Below are 25,723 nucleotides of genomic sequence, written 5' to 3'. Positions count from 1 at the left end.
TATTTATAGTTTAGGAAGACCAAAACTCCTCCACCTTAAGTTTTGATTAGAAATATTTAACTGATACCAAATCCATAATAAATTATGCCAAGTAATTCAACACTGAATTCCCTTCAGTACTAAGATTTATCACTATATCTGTAATCTAAAGAGGGGTATTTTATATTTTTTGAGACCTTACGGTTTATTTCACATCTTATCTGCACCCTTGTTACGAAGGACCTTTCTTATAATAAACCTGTTCTCTATGTAGATACTTGCAAATTTTGATCCAACAACTCCCAAACTTAAGGCTGTTAAATGAGGTCCTTTAGGAAAAAAATCTTGGCTGTGAGGGTACTGAGGCCCTGGCACAGGTTGCCCAGAGAAGCTGTGGCTGCCCCATCCCTGGAAGTGTCCAAGGCCAGGTTGGACAGGGCTTGGAGCACCCTGGGCTGGTGGAAGGTCTCCCTGCCCATGGCAGTGGGGTGGAATGGGATGATCCTTAAGGTCCCTTCTAACCTAAACAATTCTATGATTCTAAGCCCTTTTTTTTCTCCCAAGTTTAGTTACTCATGTGACTCATGTCTATTCCACCTGTTTTTCCAGCTATTTCACAAACACACAATGTCCCACTTTTTCTTAGCATTTATCAGGTGGAAGTAATACCTGTAGACTGAGTGTTTTGTGCTTTACTTAAATGAAAAAATCTGTCACATCAATACTTTTTGTGTGCTTTCCTGGAATTCCAGATGTTTTCAGTAACAAAACACACCTTTTGCCGTTTTGAATTAGTTCAATAACTGTTGTTATTGTGTTTTGACACCTATAGTCTTAGCCTGGAATGGCCTGTGCAGCTTTAAAATATTTTGCTGTCAAAATAGATCTTCAAGATAACCAGTAGAGTCAGATAATGCATGTCTTTGTTTCCCCCAGGATAGTTGTTATTTGGAAAAAATATACACCTCTTGCTGGAAGCTTTTGCTTCAGAATTGCATGAGGGAAATGGTGAGAGAAATCAGGATGATAATATGAATGGACACAGAGTAGGCTGTGAGAAATGAGAATTTGGGAGAGCTACTGGGGAAAGCGAAGGTTTTAGGGTGAATTTTCAGTGAATTTATTTATATGTGCTTGTAATGCTGCTGCTACTGAATGCCAAGTACATATGGGAGTAGATTTCTTTAGTTTACTCATGTTTTTTTTTTTACTTATTGACAACCTGTGGATTTAAGAAGAAAGTTCACCATTTCATGTGGATATGGATTTGAAAGTAAATATTCTTAGTCATAATTATCTTAAGTAAAAATTTAAGTACAATTATGAAGGAGAAGACACATTAGAAAGCCTATGGTGCTGTGAGATAAAACAGTAGCAAGCTCATTCAGAAAATATCTAGATATTACTGAGTAAAATACTGTAAGGCTAATAACAAGTTTCCATAGAGTTTGAAAATTTATTTTATACCGTAATTAAATTTCCAAAGATAAAAACAACCACCTCACTATTCCTTTAGAATGACATTGTAACAAATGTGTGGATCACGCTTCACTAGAAAATCTTTGATGAAATATTGATGATAATAAAGGAAGACCAACTCCATGACTTAGCATGCAAAAGCATTGGTTTCACTGCTTCATTTCCCAGCTTGGGTTTCTGAAAATCAAATAAAACAATTAAGTGGATTTTCTTCAAAGTTTCAGAAAGTTTTTTCCTATGGCCTCAGAGCAAGCAGGAGGAACTTCAGCCTGAGGACAACTTCTTAAGAAACTTATAAGTAGCTGAGAAAAGGATTTTAGCATGAAAATGTAATCTCAACAGTAAGTTTAGTTTCACAGTACACAGGTTATAAAACTCGTGTTTTGATGATCCTGAAGTACTTCCAAGACTTCAAGAGTTGAGGAAAAGTGGTTCTCTGAGCCTTAATCTCTTTACAATATGTTATGCTTAAAAAGCACAAGATAGAGAAGGGAGGAAAAGTCAAGATTTTATCAATACCTGTACTTCTTGCAGTCAAAAGGTTTGTAAGACAGAGGTCTTGCTTCTAAAAGATGAGTGACTTAGAGGCTGGTGATACCACCCTGATGTCTGGGTCATTATGTCTGGGTGAGAAAGTCAAGCCACTGCTTTACACTGAGAGCCTTTTATCATGGAACCAAAAACACTGGTGTTACATGTCTCCTTGTAGTCTGTAATTTCATAGTCATACCCTTTGAGGCACCAATTAAATGGCTCAAGTTTTTCCTTGACTTGTAAAGAAAATAAGTCCAATTCTCACCCGTAGCTATGCAGAGCATGTAGCAGATCAGCTGTCACCTTTCCAAGACACAATTTGTGCTGTTCCGTAGCTTAAAGGTGATTTGTAAATATTACCATGCCCAAGGAAACAGTTAAGAGCAGCCATAAGATCTTAAACCACTGTTTGTGACATGACTGAAAAGTCCCCTGGATACGTTTTTATTACAAAAAATTGTAATTGCCATAACATTAGGAGAAAGATGAAGGCACTCAGTAATGTATATTAACAATAGAACAAGGACATTTTTAGATAGAAGAGGGGGAAATGAGAAAGAAGCAATAATAATACCTTATTTGACTCAGTGCAACTTCCTCACTGGGATAATTATTCTTGCTGGATGCCAATATAAATAGAGAGTTTATGTAGGAGAGGCAAATCAGGCTTTGTGTTATCCCTCTCAGATAATAACAATGTCAAAGGACATCCCTTTTGAAAAAAGAATGTTTGGCAATTTTGTTGAATTAAGTTATAAAAATTGAAGTAGGTAGGACCAAGCTGCTACTTACCACTGTTCTTCCAATATTGTATGATATTAAACCTCTAATACGCAACTAATCACTGAGTTGTCTTGAACCCATGAGTTTAAAGGAAGTCAAACACTTAAATAACATAAACTGGAAACTGTAGCATTTCACATTCCCAGCCTGTGTAAGAGAGAAAGCACGAGGAGATGAAATTTTGCACCCTGGATTGCAAACAAATATCTCAGTATTGCTGTAGTATTTGCCCATTTCATTGAACAGTGGTAAATAAGTAGAATGAACAGATCACTGGCAACCTTATAGAAAAGGTTCTACATCAGTGTAAGTATTAATTACACTAATTTGTGACACATGATTTTCAAAAGCCTAATAGATAAAAGCATTAGGATCATAAATCATTAATTTAGTCTGATTATTTCCAGTCAGTCGTTTATTTACTGTCCGCTCAATTAAAAATTGAGGTTAATGAATCTTTCAAAGGTGCTATAATATTTAGTGTTCATTATTTTTCTCTTCCACCCCCGGTGAAAATCTATGTCTTTTTTCTCCTCTCCATCCCTTTTTGCGTTAGAGAGGAACTTCTGAGTCACACCATATATTTTCATTTCTGAAAGTCGCTGATAGCAGTTTTCCCATCTGAAATGATGTTCAGAGAATGAGATGGCAAAAAGCCAGACAGCAGCAGGAGCTCTGGAGAGCAAATGTGCAAGTACAGCTACACCTTAAGTCTTACCTTATATCTTTCTGTCTTTGCCATTTGCTGCAGAAGTTACCTTCTTTCTCGTCCACAGCGCGGCCATAAATCATCTTTTACTTTAGTTTTATTTCTAATAAAACTCAGAATTCTGCTGAGAAACTTGCATTTCTTCCTCCATTTTTGAATTTGCTGATTTGCTAACAAATGAGGTGTTATCTAAATATACCCAAAATTGGTAGCAACCGTTAAAATGAGTCTTTTTTTCTTTTATTGGAATTACAAATGCAAAAAATTTTTCCCCAATCTTTTTTTGCTGAATATTATCCCATTCCTTGTTGTTACCTGCCTTCAGAAAGATTTTTCTCTTTTAGAGAAGAATTATTTCCCACATCTTCAAAGCAAGAACGTAGCAGTTTTTATTCCTTCTCATTTTGTAATGTTTGACACAAAAATATTTGGTATTTTGCAAGCAGTTAGTGAACGTGTTAGCCTTCTAAGTTGACTGCATTTATAATTACAACATCTCAGATTCTCTTAGGATTTGTGTGATGCTTTTTGCCTCAAACACCTTTTAGCACTCAAAAGCAGCAAAAGCCTGTCTTGTATCAGATTTTTTGTTGTTGTTGAACTCAAAATGCTTTTTAAATTTAATCATTAATATGACCTCCACTTTGTTGGTGACATCCTAGGAGGTGAAATGATTTGCCCAGAGTATTAGTGAACCTGCAGCAGATGGAGAAAAAGGATCTGATTGCTGTGATTTCTATCAGTGATTAATCAGTGAGGATCTCACAATCCTTGTTCCAATTTCTACATTTTAGCCATACTATCTTTTGACTTTTAGTTGACTTGTTATTTGCATATCACTTAAAATAGTAAACTAGATACAAGTGAGTAAAAAACTTTGAGCATTTAGAAATCATTAGATACAGCCTACTCTTTACTATATATATACCAGTAAAAGTAAACATAGTATGCATCCAGGATTAGTTTTAAATAGCTGTAACCTTGCTAACATACAAAATAAAATTAATTCTGCCCAATTTTTACCTTTGACTAATCATTTAACCTTTTAGATGGCTGTTGTCTACACCCTCTGGGACATCATTATAGGGACATGTAGGGAGAAAGCTATTAGAAAGCAAAGCTATTAGAAAGCTTCCAAAGGAGAACTGTGAAGATGCAGAAGGATCTAGAAAGGAAGACATATGAGGATTGGCTGAGGTCATGTGGTTTGTTCAGTTGGAGAAGAGGAGGCTGAGGTCAGACCTCGCTGTGGTCTGCAGCTTCCTCATGAGGGGCAGTGGAGGGACAGCTCCAATCTCTGCTCTCTGTGATCAGTGACAGGACCCAAGGGAACAGCTGGAGCTGCATCAGGGCAGGTTTAGGTCGGATATTAAGAAAAGGTTCTTCCTCCAGAGGGTGGTTGGGCACAAGACAAGCTCCCCAGGGCAGTGGTCACAGCACCAAGGCTGTCAAAGCTCAAGGAGGGTTTGGATGATGCTCTCAGGGACATGGTGGGATTTTTGGGGTGTCCTGTGCAGGACCAGGAGTTGGACTGGATGATACAAGTGAGTCACTTCCAACTGAGGATATTCTATGATTCCGTGATTCTGTGGATCTTAGACAACTAGGTGGCAATAAATGCCTTTTAGACTGGTCATGTTGAGTTGCTTATGTACTGTATTAAATGCCTACTGTAGTAAATTACCTGGGCAATTTCTAGAGACTGATATATTTCTAGAGTCTGAAATATCTCCACACATAGAAGAAGCAGTTTTTATCTCTATATATTTATAGCATTACCTCTGTCTGTAATGACAAAAGTCCTGCCTGTGGTAAAAGGCTTTTCCCACAGTAGACACTGCTACTGCCTGTGGTGTGCTTCTAGTTCTGCCCTCAAGTTTCTTGCAGTGAGGATAATATATTCTTGTAATTACCTTCTGGTGAAAGCTTGAAATGCTTCATTTACATCAAATTCCTCCCTTGTAATAACACTATAACATCAAGTCTCTTTGAAAGTGAGACAACCAGTGGGACATGTGTCTTAGGGGAGCATCAGCATTTCCCACCTCATGCAGGCTGAAGATATGTTTCCCTAATATTTTCTTTTAAGCTGCAGCAAAAGAGTAATATCCTGCAGCCACTGCCTGTGGTCGGTTGGATCTTAACCTGTTTGAGCTCTCCAAGCTTATTTTAGTCTGCAGTGTCTGTCAAAGATGCTCCTGTTTCCATCCTATGTGCACCGAAAGCTTTCTTGGCATGTAACTGTAACACAACAGATGGCACACGGTGCATCTTGGCTGACCTCTACTTGCAGCATTTAAATAGCTAAACTGATTTTATTACCACAAAATAAACTTCCAAGAACTTCTTACACTGTAGACCAAGCTAACAAGTGCCAGCTGCAATCCCGTAATTCCAGTAGCTGGAGAGCTCAGTTTTCATGGGATCGAAAGGTATTTCCATGGATTTTAATGAGAAACACAGGGATGGAATGCCTAGAAAATTTTACATCTTCCTCCAACTAAGGCAAGGAAATGAAAATAACATTGGTAGCAGCACAGACAGATTTCATTAGGGTTTCTGAAGTCTTATTCATACTTTTCACTAGCATTGAAGAGATATGGGAGACAAACAGGGCTTGGAATATTGGGAACTGAAAAATTTTGCTTAAAAATGGTCAACACACTTCGTCTCAAGGCTGCCACTTTATTGAGAAGGTTTTCTTTATGGTATCATTGTTCTGTTGTTCTCAGTTCCTGATGCCCCCATTCCTTTGTTATTTACCCTCCTTTTAGGCTGATTGTAACACCATTAGCTACCAGCTCTAAATCTTTAGCAGGGCAGGTTTTATTTCCTAGCAGAGACTTCCTGGAGGAATTCAAGTATACCATTGCAAAACTTGAGAATACAATCCCCTTAAGAAAAATAAACACTAGAAGTTTATATATCTATTACAATGTAAAAATACGAAGACAGGAGTTACTAAAAGGAGGTAAAAAGGAAACTTGCCCTGTACACCTTGTCTTCTGACAGAGGGATAAATGTCTTATTAGCATTTTTTTACCCTCTTTCAATATTTTTTCTCTTTAAAGCTGATTATTATTACACCTCCTCATGTCCTAGATCGGTTTTTTCATAGGTGAATTTAGGCTCCCTCCTTCCAACTCCTAATCCCATTTGTCAGGCTGCAGTGTGGATGCCTTTGAACCAACTCACAAATATGAAAAAATATATACATAACCAAATCATAGAATTATATATTACAGAATGTTTGACACATTCTTTAAAAATGTGCAAAATGTATGGGCTGCTTGTATTTAAAAAAAAAAAAAATCTGACTAAGATAACACAGCCACATATTAGAACACTTGCTTCCTTCGGGCTGCTGTGAATGAATCATGTGCTTTGTAGAAGGGCCTTTGTGTCTGGTTTTTACACTTATACCAACAACAAATGTTATGCACTTAGTTACAAATATAACCACAACTGTGCTATGATCTAATGACACAGACACTGCAAATCTGATTTTCCTTTACCAAATGTGAGCGTGCTTGTTAAGTCTAGTTCTAGGTGGCCTTGCTTTTTACTCCAGTGTTTTGAAAATAAAAACAAACAACAAAGGAAATTTTATGCAGCTAAATAATAAAGATGATTTCAATAGCAGTTATTATAGTAAGGAGGTAGAAATCTATTTATTTATTCACTGATCCTTTTCTCTACAGCTTTTTCTGCACAGGTTTTTGTACTTGTTTTCATTCTTCCTGTGTGATTGTGTCTCCAGTAATATAAAAAATGAAACAAACTCTTGTGTGTTCTACTTCATATCTTACTCTGTAATTATGGCATTTTTGTTGTAATACAGATTTGGAAATAAAGAGGCCCATCTGTATTTCTGTGCATAAAGAAATGAAAACCTGAATCTTACAAGAGAGACTTATTTAACATTTATTGAGATGATTTGTGGCAGGCTTGCAGGAGAGAGAAATAAAGAAAGAATATTGTGACTTGAAACTCTACTTTCTTTTTGAGAAAGTTTATTACAAAGTTAAGAATATATATTTATATTATATAAATAATCATCTTCAGGAACTTCTTTTGATCAAATTAAATTTCATGTTTGTACCTCTTTCTGCAACTCTGTCACGCTTATGTGATAATTACAATTATTATTTTTTCATTTTGATGTCTAAGAGAGCCTTTCATTGTGTCAGAAGACATTTATGGCAGAATTAAATTTTTAAATTAATTAAATTCTTCTCATAGGATGTATGAGATCCTGCACTTACCATGAGAGCAGAATACCTGCTATGAAAGTGAAGGAGGCTACCTGTAAAGTCAAACAAGACTAAAACAGCACAACAAACCAAAAGCCTTAATAGATGGCAACGAAAATCCTTCTTATAGACTGAATGTTATAGAAATCAAGTGTGAGAAAGACTATCAAGAATAGTAAATAATAATCCAAATTCTCTAGTTATTCAACAATCTAATTCCAGTCCAATTTCTAATCTGTAAATTCCAGAAACTCTCAAGCTCTATGTCAAAGAGCTCATTGGTAAGTGATTCCAGAATTCTATTCTCCTAATGATCGCAAATCTTTTTAAATTGGTTTTGAAAATCCTACCAGAATGTGACACTATAGTTATTTTTGTCTCCCAAACATGTATCTCAAATTCATTCATAAAACACTATTGTAGCTTCTTCTAGTGTCCTATTTCCTATTTCCCTCTTTGTACCTTGCAGTTCATGCTGCTCTTATTACATGACTAGTCTAAGTGAAGTTTTTCAGTGCTTTGTATTAAGAATTTAATATATTTTCTCAATTTATCACTATTTCTTCAATACCTTTATCTGCTCCAGTGTCTTGGATGCTTTAGCTCTGGTCTGGTTTGTTTAGTCTTTAAAACTGATTACACAAGTATGAGTCTTACAATAAATTATCATCTGTGCTTGTAACCTGTCAGAGTCTATATAATTCCTTATGATTGATCAGACAATAGAATTTCTATTTCTCCTTAATCTTTTCCATGCTCTGTAGTTTCCTGGTCTGATGGGCATTGAGGTAATCTAGGTTTCTTTGGCAGTTCCTCAGTGAGTGAAGTCCAAGCCTTTTGGCCTTATAGATACATCTATAATTCTGAATAAAAGAGGATCAGAGAGCTAATGCAAGAGCTGGGATAATTCAGTGAATTCTCTGATTTAACAATAGAGACATAGAATAACATCTCTTTCTAAAGTAACCATTTGCATCCCTTGTTACGTGAGTGAGCTGCATTTGAAGAGAAGATCTATTGGGAACACATGTATCATGTAAAAGGGACATAGAGACAGTGTTTAATCATTTGTGGGAATCACTTTGTGTCTGGAGACTTTTGTGATACTGTCCTTGAAAAGAAAGGCTCCTTCTCAGAACAGTGTTTGTTGAAGTCTGCACAGGCAGAGTGATTGTGATAATGGCAGCAGCAAGTGGTACTTAATCTGAACCCTGAACCTTTTCCTTTCCCACCTCATTTTTTGGCTATGCTGTTTCAACTGTTTTAGAATACGCTGACATGTATTTTGTCATGTCAGTAGCCTGAAAAATCTCAGGAATTCATAGAATGCCTGTGAAGCTCGAACTCTCAGATAACTGATAATTGTTTGATAACTATACATTGCATTTCCAGCATGGCTGAAAAATGGCAGGGTGGTGCAGCACAACATCAGTGCCTTGAAAAATGGGCAGAAATTTTCCATGAAGAGAGCACTGAAAAATAAGACAGCTCATTATATTCTGCTGGTGATGTCAGGTGCTAATGTGAACACTAAGAGAATAGCCTTGATAATAAAAGGTAGAGCTTGTAGGTGGGTAGCAGGTAGTGGGTAGTGAGTTTATTTAAAAATAACAGGTGGAGACATTTGGAAGCTGATGAATGAATCCATACAGCTGAACACGAAGCCTTCTGACCCCTCCAAGCAAATATACCTTGGGGATGCTAAATACAGAAGTGCATGTTGTATAAATATAGGTTTGAATTATTCTGGGGAAACCTGGAATTAGAGAGAATCTGTGTGAAATATCTCATATTAATGTTCCTTTTAGGTCAACGTAAACTACCTGTGAAAGTTTGCTGAATTTGGCCAATAGAAATATACTTGGTGTGTCAACCTCAGATGTTTTTTGTGATTATTTTTTTGCAGCCATAGAAGAGAAAAAAAAAGTATTATTTAAACAACTCAATTTTTTTGGCACACATTTCACATACAGATAGTATGTCTGGCATGGTTTCTTTATTTTTATTCTCTTATTATGGAAGAATTTTCCTGTATCTGTCATATATGTTTATAATAAATCTCAACCTTCATCCATATATATTTTCTACTAAAATAACAATAATGATCTGGAGAAAAAACACAGGATAAATTAATGTATTAATAATATCTTTTGAAATTGTGTGGGAATTCTTGCGTATTTTAGATAGTTGGTCATGTTTCCTGCAGTAATATCAAACATAATGCCCTGACTAATTGCTGTTGGAACTATTTTACTGAAACCCCCTCATTTTTGTTTAGCTGATATATTCTTCATTTCCTTCCTTAAGCTGAACTGTGAAAATGCCAGAGTTCTTTTGTAAACATCTGATATGCTCTGTTATAAAAGCCAACAGACTTTTACAAAAAAAAAAAAAAACTACAAAAAATTATTAACTATGAGTTTGATGAAATATAGCATGTAGATGTTAGAGAAAATAAAGTTGACGTTGACACTGTATTTAGTGCATACATTAGAGGGAAAAATTCAATAACAGAACGGTACGATCTCCATGTAAACTGATTTTTTTGAGGTACTTATTGAACCACAGTTGTCCAGTAACAAAACAACCATTAAAAGGAAATAAATTTTAATGTTCAGCTTTCTATGCTTGTCTGAAGAGTGATGAGGCCCTGGCACAGGTTGCCAGAGAAAGTGTAGCTGCCCCATCCCTGGAAGTGTCCAAGGCCAGGTTGAACAACATGGGCTAGTGGAAGGTGTCCCTGCCCACGACAGGGGAATTGGAAGTAAATGATGTTTAAGGTCCCTTCCAAACCATTCTATCATTTTTTTTACTTGGAAATCAATGTACTCAGATACATGATCTATAATTTTACATAGAAACGAAATCCTGTAAAGATGTATTTTACTTATGTTGAAGGAATATAGATTTTTTTTAAAAAAAAATAAGATGATATTATGGTGATCAGGAAAAGTATATATATATTATATATATTATATATAATATATATATAATCATTTCAATACCCTGTAGCAGTTTAAAATACAATCATATACTACTGACATAAAGGATTACGTGTAATTACTCTTTTAATTAAGTTTTGCTAAATGTTGGAGAAATACACCAGTAAACAAATGCTGACATTTTTTTCCTTTTTGAGACAAAAATTATTAGACAGGATTGCTTTGATTTGTAAGAAGTAGAATTTCCTTGCATTAGCACTTCTATTTGCTTTAGCCTGAGTTTTGCCAAAGGATGACTGTTTTATTCCAGACTGCATTTGAAGGAGGTTCAGAATTATGTGTAATTGATTGTATTTGGAGTTGGAACAAAACATCTCTTGATTTCCACTGAATTTTACAGGTTTTTCTTCAGTGTCAAAACTTTGATAGAAAGGCAGCAAGTGCTGCCAAAAGTGCTCTGTAGCCTGGTGCTTTGGGCACAGTCTACAGAGATTAAAGCTGTTTGTGCACCTTCAGGCAAATAATGGAAATAGTCTTGGATGTCTAAAAATTAAGCTGTTGTTCTAGGATGGGTAGATATATTAACTCTTCTTCCCCAAAAATTTCAAAATCAAGAAGGCATTGCTGCTGTTGGGAAGGTGAAAAGGGAGAGAACATATATTCCCACCTCCTGGAAAATCTTATTAGCTGTGAACAGATGGAGGTACAGAGGTTTTTCCCTTCGTTCACTCGTTTGTGCTGGGAGAGCAAAACCAGGTTGAGACTCTGTGAAGCTGGTTCTTACAAATTCCTCTGAGTCATTGGAGTTAATGCAGAATGAAAAGCCCAAGTATTCCTTTGTCTACAGAAAGCATTAGTAACCAAAGCATTAGTAACCTACCTGAGAGTCTGAGTAAAAATAGTTTTCTATACTTTGTTAAATAACTTGATAAAGTTGGAGAAAAACGTAAGTTTTTAATGACCTATGAATTTCAAATTTGTAATATTATATACAGTAGCTGAGCCCTCCCTGGTCCTCTCTTCTGAACTTCTACATTCATTCATTAACACCTGACATGAGGAATTAGCTTGGGGAAAAAAAAAAAGTATCAGCCAAAATGCTATGATGCTTCTTGTCTCTGGTTCATCTCTCTGAGATGTTTTGTTTTGTTTTTTTGGTAACAGGCAAAAGATAAATTCCCTGTAATGCAGAGTTGAGACATCACTGCTAAGTTAAAATGCTCTCCAAATTTAGAGCAATTAATTACACGTTATCATCCTTTTTACAGTGGGCTTGAGGTTTTAACCTGTTAAAGCAGAAAACTGCTTGATAGCAGCAAGTGCTGCTATCAGTGCCACCAGTGAATATTAAGGAAGATGATTCTCTTAGTTAATTTGAAAACAGCCTGCAGTCTCAGAAAGAAACCTCTAGTCCTACAGATCCCCCTCCAATTGTTCTGAATTTAATAGAATAGTTATTATGGGGGTTGGGTGTGTTTGATTTTTAATTATTTTAATTGGCTTATCCACTGTATAAAGGGTGTCCCTTGGAGTGGACAAAATAAGAGAGTTTGTTTAGTTATTTAATAAACAGAGCTTCTATTCTGCAAGTAAACATTAGACAGCTTATAAAAACCTCTCAGGGAGCTGCTTGAAGCTTGTCCTGTTGGTGTTTGTTCTGTCTTCACCAATGTTTAGGAAGCTTTATTGAAGCCTGTGGTCTGAGTTACCAGCTTTGGTCTGGAAAGCAATGTCATAAACCTGTGTATGCTCATTAGGTTGATTTTGTGAGTAATTAGCTTTGCTTTGCTCCACTTTGACACCACTGTGGCATAGATAACTGCTCCTGCTAATTACCTGACCAAGAATTCCAAGGAACCAGGAGGGTTTCATGGAGATGGGAGCACAGAGCATAAGCAAACATTGTCAAGTTTTGCCATTGTACAGTCACCTTGCATATACTGAGGTGAATATACAGAAAACTGGGCAGCAGAGACTTCAACCTTGGAAAAAAGAGCCTTTTATTAATGGAAAAAAAAGGAATTTTTGTTAATATAAGAATGCCATTCTAATGTGAAGAACAGCTCACTGAAGACACCAAGTGATTCTGAAAATGGATAAAAATGCTTCAAAATGCTTCAGAATCTTTCAGGATAACGCTGCAAACTTTCACTGGCATATTTGGGCATCTAAATTCCAATTTGAACAGACTTTCTTAGGGGAAAGAACTGCCACTTGAGCACTCTCAGCAGCATATTTGGCATTTGTTTGAGAACTGAAGGATAGGCTTCAATTGCCCTGCATAAATCCTGGGTAAAAACACGAGTTCAGTCCAGTATGTCTAATTATACGAGTATAGATGAATGCAGTATCTGCCCTATTTCATATTTAGGGTTTTTGAAAAGTTGATTTATTCTTAACTGGAATGTTCATTTGAATGTCAGTGTCGAATGTCAGCTGGAGTGTTAAATGTTAGTTTGAGTGTCTGTTGTTTGACTTTGGGTTCCTTTAGTCCATGTAGATGAAACTGGCATTTCTCAGCCTGTTGAGAAACTACAGGTTTTTTTCCCTGCCATAAATCATGTGAATTGAAGTAGAACATTAAGACTTTCAACTTGACTGTGTTTGTGTTTAAGCCATTCTCTTGAAATGAGATCGAGATATTAAATTTAAATCACCTCTACACTCCCTTTTCAAATTGAATGCTTGCCTAAACTGGGAATAACATAACATGAAAATCAGGTGTTCCTCTCTGAACTTCTAAAATGAGTAAAGCTGATCTTAAATACACCAGTGTTTTCTCAACACCTTTTCTATTCAAATATCTTCAGCACAAGTCCATTTGCCTCTATTGCTGTTGGGTTTTGACAACTAGGAGAAGAAAATTTGGGAATTTTGACTTCAATTCATAAATTAAAAAAATATTTTTTCTTTGAAATTTTTCAATAATCCTGAGCAGCTGCATGAGTATCTGTGAGAATCATGTTATATTTTTTAAAATGTTAATCAGACAGGTGAACATGCACTGTACCAACCTATTCCCAAACTAATTCAAATGACACTTGTATGTTACTACACAGTTCTGTATGATTTTACCCTGTTTCTGAAGACTGCAGTGTAATGTTGGTATAATAGGTAGCAGGTAATATCTTGCAGACAATTTGACTGTCACTCTCTCAGGAAAGGTGGTTTCTCAGATGAGAACTGCCTAGGGTAAGTTATATTTCCATTGCCTCAGAAATGGAATTGATTTCCTCGTGTTTATGCAAATAAACATTTTCAACAGCTGTTATCCCCAAACTATATCCCCGAGCTCATTTCTCCTGTCACTCACACCGATGGAAATCAAGATTAATTCCACTGTAGCTGATGACTGGATAGAACTAAATATATAGAAAGAATCAATTATTTGATATGTTACCAACTACCTCTTGAAGTAAGACAGAGTAAAAAGTAGGATTAAAGCTCTTAACACTGAGAAGCTGCAACATGTGCTGCCATTTGGGACCCGTTGTCTGTGGGACGAAACCCTGTCACACGCTTGGCTCAGCCACACACTGTCAGAGCACTGGTACTGTTCCTTCCCCTGCCCTTTCAGCTGGCAGGAGGCTGTCAGCAGGGCAGCTGTCAGGGGGTTCAGAGAGCTAAAAAAAATTAGTAATGGAAAGAAAGTAAAGATTTTAAAAATATATATATAAATATAAAAAGCATTAGCTTCGTGGAGGTGAAAAAAAAAAAGGTGTATATAGGAGATGAAGCAAGAAATACTCACCTGACTCTTTGGCTTATTGTTATTCTGGCTTCATTCTAATGCAGTTTCTTCCTGTTCAATATCAGTTTATAAAACTGTGTTACATGTTCACTGACCCCCAATAACTAACAATTCCAGTTGGTAAAAGTGCAAATGTATGCTGATGGCTGCTCAGTGAATCCACAATAAATTAACCATTAAAAAGATAGGGATTAGGAGAATAAAAGGATATAGGATTGATGTATTTTTGTAATATGTTATTCATTTCTGGTAGCAATGATAACTGCATTTTTTTAATAGAGATTATGATATGCTCTTCGGTCAACAAATTGTGTCTTTTTAATCCTGTGAAAGAAAAGCTTTAGTGATCAATTGCCACATTTAGAAAATACTATTTTATTTACTTCTTTCTATACATGGACTGGCACTACAGAGACACTTCTACATAGAGTCTCTCAAACATTTCTGGAATGCCATTGTGCAGATGGAGAAGTAAAAACACAGAAGTATTTACTACCATTTGTGTACTCTTGGTGGATTGATTGTGGAATTAATTTCTACCTTGGTTTTTCAAAGCTACAATTTATTCACCTGTTGGAAGGCAGGAGGGCTCTGCAGAGAGACCTGGACAGGCTGGAGAGTTGGGCTGGTTCCAACGGGATGAGGTTCAACAAGGCCAAGTGCCGGGTCCTGCATTTTGGTCACAACAACCCCATGCATCGCTACAGGCTGGGGACAGAGTGGCTGGAGAGCAACCAGGCAGAAAGGGACCTGGGAGTGTTGATTGACAGGAGGCTGAACAGGAGTCAGAGTGTGCTCAGGTGGCCAAGAAGGCCAATGGCATCGTGGCCTGTATCAGGAACAGTGTGGCCAGCCGGTCCAGGGAAGTGATTCTGCCCCTGGACTCAGTGCTGGTGAGGCCTCACCTGGAGTGCTGTGTCGAGTTCTGGGCCCTTCAGTTTAGGAAAGATGTTGAGGTGCTGGAGCAGGTGCAGAGAAGAGCAACCAGGCTGGTGAAGGGACTGGAGCACAAGTCCTATGAGCAGAGGTTGAGGGAGCTGGGGTTGTTTAGCATTGAGAAGAGAAGGCTCAGGGGAGACCTCATCGCTCTCTGCAACTACCTGAGAGGAGGCTGTAGCCAGGTGGGGGTTGGTCTCTTCTCCCAGGCAACCAGCAGTAGGACAAGAGGGCATGGCCTTAAGCTGCGCCAGGGGAGGTTTAAGTTAGACATTAGAAAGAAATTCTTTCCAGAGAGGGTAATCAATCATTGGAATGGGCTGCCCAGGGAAGTGGTGGATTCTCCCTCCCTGGAGGTTTTTAAGATGAGGCTGGATGTGGCACTTAGTACCATGGTCTAGCAACTGTGGTGGTAGTGGATCAAGGGTTGGACTTGATGATCTCAGAGGTCCTTTCCAACCCATCCGATTCTATGATCCTATGATTCTATGAAAGTGTGTGTCCTATGAGCCAGGGCTGGTGTAAATCACTGCAGCTTTGCTGAAGGGTAACAAAGTTGCTCCACATGAGCTGAGGACCTTCAACTTTGTCTCATGGGATGGATTGAATGGAGAGGCTTCATCATTTCATGTAAGAGTTGGTGGGTTTTGTATCTCTACTTTAGGATTATTGAGATCAGTGTGATCTGCAGTCCTTTACTGTGCAAGGGCTGATTTGTTTGTGTTTATAGCTGCACTTGAACCCCCTCAATCTCTTACTTTCACACACATAATTTAAAGAATTTATACTTAGAATGTACTAATGCTTTTTAATGTGTTCAGGGCTCCTGCTGCAGTTTCTCACTCTGAGAACAGGGATTGGTTTTCAAATAAATAGAATCGAGTTGACTGCAATCCATTTTAAATAATACAAGTAGTGATCAAAATTTTTGTCATTATTTTTGCATTATCTGGGGAGTCTGAGAGACATCTGAGTTGAGACAGCAATAACAATGTGTTAAACAGATCAGAGGAACCAGCACGTCACCTGTTCTGATGGTAAAAAGAATTTCTTTCAGAGAAAGAAAAATCCTTCAAAGATATGTTTTAATTATATTTTTCCTTTGCTCTTCCAAGTGTATAAAGATATCTCAAGAACCTGGGTAATATGTGGCAATTTAATTTACAAGATGAATTGTTCAGACTCAGCCAATAATCCTTTGTGGTGGTGTTTCGTGCACAGAAATGCACGTGCAAAAAAGACAGTGGGATGGGATATCAAAATTTTTTTTAGCTTAAAAAGTCACCTCCACTGGTAGTAGATTCTTGGTAAAACTCATTTTAAAGATTTTTTGGTTTGTAATTTTTTAAGGTCCTAAAGATCTGTGAGTTTACTACAAGCACGTAAAAATAGTCCTAATAGGATGCAAATACCCTCCTTACTGTGCAGTAGATAAATGTGGGTTTTAGCTTGTTCTCTTCACTCACAAATTCCAATAACTCAGGCCCATATTTTAGCTCACACTGAGTCTGCAAAGGAGAAATGTGCAGAGGAAATAAAAATGGGGGGGTTATTGATTTTTGGTTGGGTTTTTTTTAGTTGTTTTTCTGCCTGCTGTCATTACTCAATCTCCTAATATGTATTTGAATGGGCCCTGATTAGTGCACACTGCCTGCAGTTGATCCAGTAAGCCTGACCTCGTCACACACTGCTATTTGTTTTCCTTAATTAAATGTTTCACGTACAGGAATAGAAATCCATACGATGTCTATCAATGCAGACTTGTGAGACTAAGTGAAACAAACACCTGCCAGGAGTGGTTTGGGTGCAGCTGATCCTGCCTTCAGACAGGAGCATCGTCTGTCAAGTTTCCTTTCGGCTCCAATTTCCACGACTTGTAGTAATATTATATTAACATCGGTGTAATGACATGGATGTTGCTGTGGTATCTACTCTCCTGTCAAAACTAATCAAATTTAACCACAGTGTTCCCTACATTAAAATAAATTTCATTTGCCTACTCCAAAGGAAGGTGTTATTTGTTCCCCACCTGCTTCACAAAGAGGCAATCTATGGGTTAAAAAAAAAAATAAGTACAGGTAGAACCCATCTGGACATATCCTTGGGTGCAATTATCACTTCTCAAAGCAACATGGAATGGGCCTAAAAGAAGACTCAATAATGCTCCATTTTATTGTATACGACCTTGCATTTTCTGTGGTTTTCAGGTTTTTTTCCTGTTCCAGGGTGATATCTCAGAAATCATTTAATTTAAAGACAGATGTTGGAAAACTGAATGATGACCTCTAGTGTGATGAAGGATAGCTTCCTAATCAACCCTGGGGGAAAACTTACTCTTATAATAGATATTTTCGGCTAAAACTCTGCTGAGCATGATGTTTGCAGTTGAAAAAGGTGGATGAGTGTGTACAAGTGCTCAGGTCTGTGTCTTGGCTGTGGTCACCTTCCTGGTATAAATTCTGTTTAACAACTGTATGTAAGTTACCCCTGTTCATGATCCTAGAAAAAGGATGGACAGACAGTGATGGGACAAAAAGTGAGGAGTAATGGACTGACTAGATTTTTATAATACAGAAATGGGAAAATACCTCATATCAACATATAGTTTTTCTGCTAAATACTCTGGATCTTTATTGGTGTCAGACACTCACATTGTAAAAATAATTGTCATAAATACATGTTTTGAAGAGAAAAGGTGATATATTAGCAGGGAAAAGGGCTGCTAGGCAGATGAGTAAACTAAATGATGTTTGGAGCCAATATGAACTCTCTCCATGCCAGGGTTAAAACATGTTGACAGAAGGAATAGAAAAGGGAACATCCAGTTCTGTTACCTTGTCTACACATTCTGTTTCTGGGCACATGTTATAGTTTTGCATTACTGTTGAACCATTACTGTAAAAACATTTTATAGATTACCCTTGAACAAAAATTGGATACATGTAAATTCAGTCTCTGAATGGGGCTTTGTAAACTGTTAAATTATTACCCCAAATAAAAATTTCTTTGCTCACCCTTATAAAGGAAGTCAACCCTCTGATAATTTCTGTGGCTCTCCTCTGGACACAGTTCAACAGATCCACATCTTTTCTGTGATGAGGGTCCAAGGTTGGACCCAGGATTCCAGGTGAGGTCTTACCAGGGTGGAGTAGAGGGGCAGAATCCCCTCCCTCAGCCTGCTGGCCTCTGGTGAAGCCATGCTGACTGTCTCAAATCACATCCTTGTCCTCCATGTGCCTCAGCAGAGCTTCCAGGAGGATCTGTCCCATGACCTTCCCAGGCACAGACGTGAGGCTGACAGGATGGTAGTTCCCAGGCTCCTCCTTTCTACACTTTTTTAAGATGGGTGCAAAGTTTTCCTTTTTCCAGTTGCCAGGGACTTCACCTGACTGCCATGATTTTTCAAATACTGTGGAGAGTGCTTGTCAACTGCATCAACCAATTCCCTCAGGGCCCTGAGATGCATCTCATCAGGTCCCACAGACTTATGTATGTTCAGCTTCCTCAAGTGGTCACAGACTTCATCTTCTCTGACAGTAGGAGAGACTTTGCTCCCCCAGTCCCTGCCTTGCAGTCCATTCTCTAGAGATGTGGGAAGAGAGGTTTCCACTGGAAACTGAGGCAAAATAGTTATTGAGTACTCAGCCTTCTCCTCATCTGTTGTTGCCAGTTTTCCAGTCTTGCTTATCAGGGGGATGCGCTTTCTTTGACCTTTCTTTTCTGGCTGACATACCCGTGGAAGTCCTTATTATTCTTTGCATCCCCTGCCAAATTCAGCCCCATCCACACTGGTCAGCTAAATAAAATTGGTTCTATCTAACTTGCAAGTTATGTTTCTTTAGGGATCAGTGATTATAATTTGTGCTTTGTTTATACCCTGGGGTGTCTGTTATCATGCTGTTAATGCCTTCAAAGCTTCTGTTAATGTCTTGAACTTTTCTGAGTTCCTACCACAGTCCCCTCTTTTTCTTCAACAGCTGTCAAAATACAGCTTCCTGATAATATAACTAACGTTTAATTATCACAGCCTAGTCAGGCATGCATCAGTGTCCCAGGGTCACTGAGCAGTTTGCCAAAATAGTGGACTGTTATTAGATAGATGGATTGCTTTGGTAACTACTTGCTATTAATATCTATTAATTATAGCACTGCCAGGGGTATGTTGTCAAAAGTGCTTTATGGGATCGACTCATACACATTGCAGTGTTGTAAATCTTGTTTCCATAGGACACCAACTGCCCTCTTGCTCCTTGACTATTTCACTATACATTGCTCATAATTCATGATGAAGTTTAATAGCAATGGCCTTGATTGCAGATTGACCAGAAAGGTCACAAATTTCCCCAGTTGCTTCCTCATTTGTTGGTATAACAAACCAAGACCTTTTTTTTTGGCCACTTTGCACCCTTTGGAACATAACAGTTGCTGTTGGTTAAATGTTTTGTTGTCTGACATTTCGGAGATACTGCTGTAGTTTTTGTTGTGTTCCTCTGCATTCTTTGTTCACTGGTCTTTCAGTGTGAGTAGACTAGTTGTAGAAGAATGGTGTCAAAAATCCTTTACCTCTTGTCAAATTAAGTAGGAAAGTAACCCAATCCTGCTAACAGAGGTAAAAGAGCACTGAGATGGGTCGCTGGTCTCTGTCTTATGCAGAAGGAATTCTTGTAGTTGGGTATTTTACCTTTGTTTTCTGTGACAAGAAGTAAAAAACGTGTACCCTTGCAATGTAAAATGCAGTTATACATGTACCTCAGAAAATCATTAAATCAAATTAGTCACTTTTAGCTTTACTCTCTAGACTCAGTGATCATGTTAGTGGTGTGGTTTAGAACAGGATGTCTACTCCATGGCCCTCCTGAATAGATGGACAATAGGAAACAGATTCCCTATGGCTTTATAGGCTGTTTTTTTGTATGACAAATACTCTCTGCATTTCATCAGTGCAATGCTGTATTGCTCTAGACAAGCTAAAACCAAAGTACAAATCTTGTCTTAACTATGCTCTTGAGACTAAGTCCTGGTCTTCTTCTTCTTCTTGGCTTAATTGCAACTGTTTGCTGTTTATTTCTTTATCAGAGGACGGAGATGTATAGAGAGAAAATTGAGAAGTTACATCAATGCAGTGAGCAAATCATTGGAGGGAGAAATCCCACATATCTAAGCTGAATGTCCCACTGCACCTGGAAAGTCCCAACTCTTGGAGTAGGGAACTTCAGGAGTAAAGAACTTTTCTGCTTCTGAGTGAAGTCCTCATCTCCCAGCTGACCAGCTGGGAGCCATGCAGGATCCCCATTAGTACTATCATTTAATTCTATTGAATGCCTTAGAATGCCTTAGAAACCGACTCTTAAGAAAACAAGGGAGGATCATTTGTAATTCCCAAGGGAGTTTTCTGTCAAAACATAAAATAATTCAATTGATATCATCTCTGGGAATTAACATTCACCCCCACTTTTCTAAAGTCTTTGAATTCCGAGCTATTTAGAGATACAGTGAAACAGAGAACCCCTAATTTTTAATTATGATTGGATTTTCATGTAGTAACTGGGGCAGTTCTGAGCCCATTTGTTCTAGATGAGGATGCAGGTTGATAGTTCTGGGCACTGTTTTGCTCCAAGTTTCCAACAGCATTGCTTGAATAATTTTACAAATAAAACTAAAGAAGTTTCCAGTATTATTTTTCTCAGGTGTAAATTGGAAAAATGCTCTGAGACATTCACCTGCCTTTTCTCTAATCAGTTACCTTTTCCCTGTTTTCCACAGAGAATTCTTGGGTTGATCCTGCTGAAAAATCGCTAAGACCTGGAAAGTTGGTCTAAAATCCCAGATGCACAATAGGATTTTCTCCCTCTTCTTTTAGACCACACCAGGGGTTTCTTGTGCTTGCAGTCAGGCACATTTATCATGGTTGGGGCTCATCAGTATGGTGTAGAAACTTGACTTGTTTCAGGAAGACAGAGTTTTATGGCCAAATTCCATTTATTTGAAGAGAAAAGAAAGGAAAGAAGAGTCAATATTTACTTCTAGTGCATATCTTCTTTACTCATATCTGAAATCATTATTATTGTTCCATATTAAAAGTAAAGGATCAAATATAATACAATACCTTTTTCTTCTGCCCTTTACTAGCAGCTCTGTAATTGAACATGAACCAATGCTGGCTTTTTTCAGTTATAAAAATACTAAAGTAGAAGGGTTTTTTCCAAGGTGTTTCATTTTTGATCTCACATTTACTCCATTCTATAAGCCATAATCACTGCATGTAACAGAATGGTCCTAGAAAGTCGAGGAGATTCAGATTGTATTAACAACACTTCATTGAAATTGTTTCAAATGAGGATCTTTTCACTTAGAATTAAGTTTTCTGTACACATGAGGCTTCCAACACTATTAGGTTTCTTTCAGAAATCTCAGACCAAAACCCACTGAATTTATTCAAGTTGCTTTGGACATTACCAAAAGCAGAAATCTCCTAAAACTCTTTCAATTAAATCTGATACAGAGCAAGTCCGAAGGGAGTTTGAGTGAGTGGAAAAGGCTTATTCCTGCAGTAAGTATGAGAGAATATGCTGCTGACCTTTTGAGAGTGAAAAGAGTTTTCACGGGTTCAGTGGGCAGCATATAAGACATGAAATAAAACATTCAACTGTTGTGCTTAAAATGCTCTGTAGCTTTCTAAAATCATGCTCTTACCAATCTCCTTAGATATATATTGTAAATATCTGAGCAGTTTATATTAAATATGTTCAGGGTTTGGTACTGAAAATTTTTTAAGCAAACATCAAACTCAGTAAATCAGATCATTATTAACTTATAAAAGAAATGCCCTTTTTTACTGCTGTACATGCAATTAGATTTTTTAATACACAGGAATATATGTACAGGTAAACAACTGAAAAATACATCTCTTATTCTGGATGATATAAATGAGGGAAAATTGTCCCTATTTCTGGTATGAGGTTCCCCCCAATGCCATATGGAAAAGTACTGAGAAAGTGGCCACAGTCTAATATTTTCCTGGTAGTACAAATTGGCACTGCAGTGCATGACAAGGAGGAGGAATCTGCTGCAATATGTACTCTCGGTGACATTTTGATTTTTGGCACTTGTTTGTGTATGTGCAAAAACATCCTGTCTAGTGATAAATAGAGTTTTGCTCATAATATAATGCTTGAATGAATAGAGCGAGGATAAATAAGTTGAAGATCTTGGCTAACTTGGCTTCAACTCTGCTCTTCCTTAAAAAAAAAATCTTATTTGTGGCTCCATGAATATCACTGGGCTGCCTACAGCAGTACCAACATTAATATATGTCAAAATTTTGAAGGATTCAGAGATTGAAGCAATATCTGGATAAATTACTAAGTGAATGGATAAATAGTTACAAATAGTTAAGATACCACAGTTCAGCAAGTTACATCCCATCAACTGGAACATCATAACTGATTATTTGCTTGGGTTTAGTCCACTGTGAATATTAAAGAAGTCTCTGACTTAAACCACCTTCAACTCAAGCGGAGTAACTCAGAAAGTTTCATCTTCTCAAATGTGTGGTGTAGAAAAAATAGAAAAGGCACATATAACAAAAGAAAAAGAAAATAACACACCAGTAATATGGAAAACTGAGTAACTAAGATAGAAATAGATTGCATTCTCTACCTTTGAATGGTTAAATGGTTGGAAAAGCCAAATAGAGCTTTTTTGGTATCATTTCTTCAAGTAATTTATGGTTAAAAAAAGAATAAAAGAAAAAGTTAAAAAATTGATATTCTGTGGCTTTTGTGTTGCTGTTGCTCCTTTGCTGTAGCATATAATGCTCTCATTTTTTATGTTTTCGCTTTAAGCAATGGGTTTCTTTTTTGGACCTTTTCACTTATGTTGAATTCAGAGTGGCCATGTTAAATCTTTGAATTTAATTTTGAATCAGAAGATAATACAATTTGATAGTCATAAGAGGACAATATATCTTGATAGTCATAGTTACCTTTAATAATACAAAGAGCTAAAGTCAAAAATGGAAACAGTGTAGTTTTAAAATAGGTAACTACACCTGATTTTAATCAGTGTAAAAATAAAGTAAATTATATGAAAGCTCCTTGATTACTTTTGTAACTTGGAGGGCAGTTTTATGGCAGAACTAAAGCTCTCCTGTCCTAAATAGTATGGATGACAAATGTAATGAAAAAATGCTGATCCACTCTTAAGTTGCTTCCTAGTGAAAAACCAGTGTAGGCATTGCCCATCCAAGCAGGGCCTGCACTCCCAGCTGCCATATCAATGTGTCTTCAGATAAATCCTGTCCTTGGTATGGCTTTTCAACAATGGAGTATTGGGTTTGCACGGCAAGGTTTTGGTAGCAAGGGGGGCTAGAGGGGTGGCTTCTGTGAGAAGCTGCTGGAACCTTCCCCCATGTCTATGGAGCCAATTCCAGCCAGCTCCAGGATGGACCCACTGCTGGATAAGGCCAACTCCATCGGAGATGGTGGTGGCATCGCTGGGATAATGTGTGTAAGAAATGGGAAAAAACTGCTGGGCAGCAGCCTAACAGAGAGTGAGAATGTGTGAGAGGAACAGCCCTGCAGACCCCAGGGTGGAGCAGCAGGAGGGGCAGGAGGTGCTCCAGGAATGGGAGCTGAGGTTCCTCTGCAGCCCAAGGTGCAGCCCATGGTGAGGCAACCATGCCCCTGCACCCAGGGAGGCTCAGGGGGAACAGAGATCCACCTGCAACCCATGAAGGACCCCACACTGGAGCAGGGAGATGCCCAAAGGAGACTGTGACCCCGTGGGAAGCCCGTTCTGGAGCAGGATCCTGGCAGGAGCTGTGGCTCCGTGGAGAGAGGAGCCCACACCGGAGCAGGTTTGCTGGGCAGGATTTGTGACCTCATGATGGAGCTGCCTGTTCCTGAAGGACTGCACTCTGTGGGAAGGGACCTGGGCTGGAGCAGTTCATGGAGAACTGTCTCCCATGGGCAGGACCCCAGGCCAGAGCAGGGGAAGAGCATGAGGAGTCCAACCCCTGAGGAGGAAGTAGCAGCACAGACAACATGTTGGACTGACCACAGCCCCCATTGCCCATCCCCTGTGCCAGTGAGAGGGAGTGAAGTTGAGTGCAGAAAGAAGGAAAGGGAGGGGGGGGAAGGTGTTTTCAAGATTTAGTTTATTTCTCATTATGCTACTCTGATTTGATTGGTAATAAATTAAGCTGGTTTCCCACAGTTAACTCTGTTTTGCCCATGATGGTAACTGGTGAGTGATCTCTGCCTGCCCTGAACTCGACCCACAAGCCTTTCATTGCATTTTCTCTCAGGGGAGTAACAGAGTAGTTTTGGAGGACACCTGAGGTCCAACCAAGGTCAAGACACCACAAAGAGTAATAAAAATTTACATTAGAAACCAAGTCCCTCCCCAGCCCAATCTGCTATCCAGCAAGAAACTGAAGCTGAAATGCAACCAAATACATGCAGATGTATTTTATTGTGACTGGTTCTGTATGTATTTTAAATAACTGAAACTACTGGAACTCTTTGCATGATTAAAGAGAGATACCTGGCAAGGTGCAGAATTGCATCCTGTGCTATCAGTGCCAGCGATGGAAATGAATATGAAGCAGTTTGTACCTGCTTCTTCACATCCCCAGTTCCAGGGCTGGTTCAGTGGATTGAGTGATTACAGAAAAATACAGCGTCGCTGCACCTGGAGTGTTTACTTTCTTGCTCATTACCTTTCCATGCTCTTACAGGACAGGTTTAAGGTGTTTAGCAATTGTTTTGATGGTATAAGAGTAGCTTAGCAGACCTGAAATTCTGGACAATAATGTTTATCTGCACAGTAGTTTCACTGTTATTACGTTCTCCACGCAGTTCGAGGATGATTCACAGTTCATTGATTTTGGTATTTAAAATGTATTCATTCATATAAATGCTCTTCAGACAGTTCACATTGATCTTAATACAATCTTAAGTTCTTTATGGCACTCAGTGAAGTCAGGGTGCTCAAGGAACTTAATAAACAGGAAAAAAAAAGAAAAAAAATAATTACCTGGTTGCTTCCACAACCTTTCATGAAACCTTCTTTTCAATGCTTTGGTGGAGACAGAGCACTTGAAGCATAAAGGTAAAGGCTGTCAAATCAAAGGTTTGGTAATTGGCAGCTATGGTAATATACAGCCTTTTTATTTTCCTTTTCAAGCTGTCTGCTCCATCCGGCTCAGGAGTGGCATATTTAACAAATTCCCAACCTTGAAGAGTTTGTTGTATTGACTATGCCCATGCAAAACAAGTTATAATACATCATTACAGCCTCTTTCATTTCAGTAATACCTTTTTCAACAATCATCGGGGCCAGCTAAGTTTAAATA

General features: G+C 38.1%; 1 protein-coding gene across 5 annotated transcripts in view; it reads left to right on the top strand.

Annotated features, from left to right (window-relative positions):
* CTNNA2 (catenin alpha 2) overlaps positions 1-25,723 on the top strand; it is a 505,236-nt gene that overhangs the window by 412,888 nt on the left and 66,625 nt on the right. The window lies entirely within an intron of this gene.

This window comes from Corapipo altera, unplaced genomic scaffold (genome assembly GCF_003945725.1).
Source record: "Corapipo altera isolate COAL_440 unplaced genomic scaffold, ASM394572v1 295, whole genome shotgun sequence".
In the NCBI taxonomy this organism is placed as follows: Eukaryota; Metazoa; Chordata; class Aves; order Passeriformes; family Pipridae; genus Corapipo; species Corapipo altera.
The sequence above is the reverse complement of the archived record's forward strand: the minus strand, read 5'-3'. Positions and strand labels throughout refer to the sequence as shown.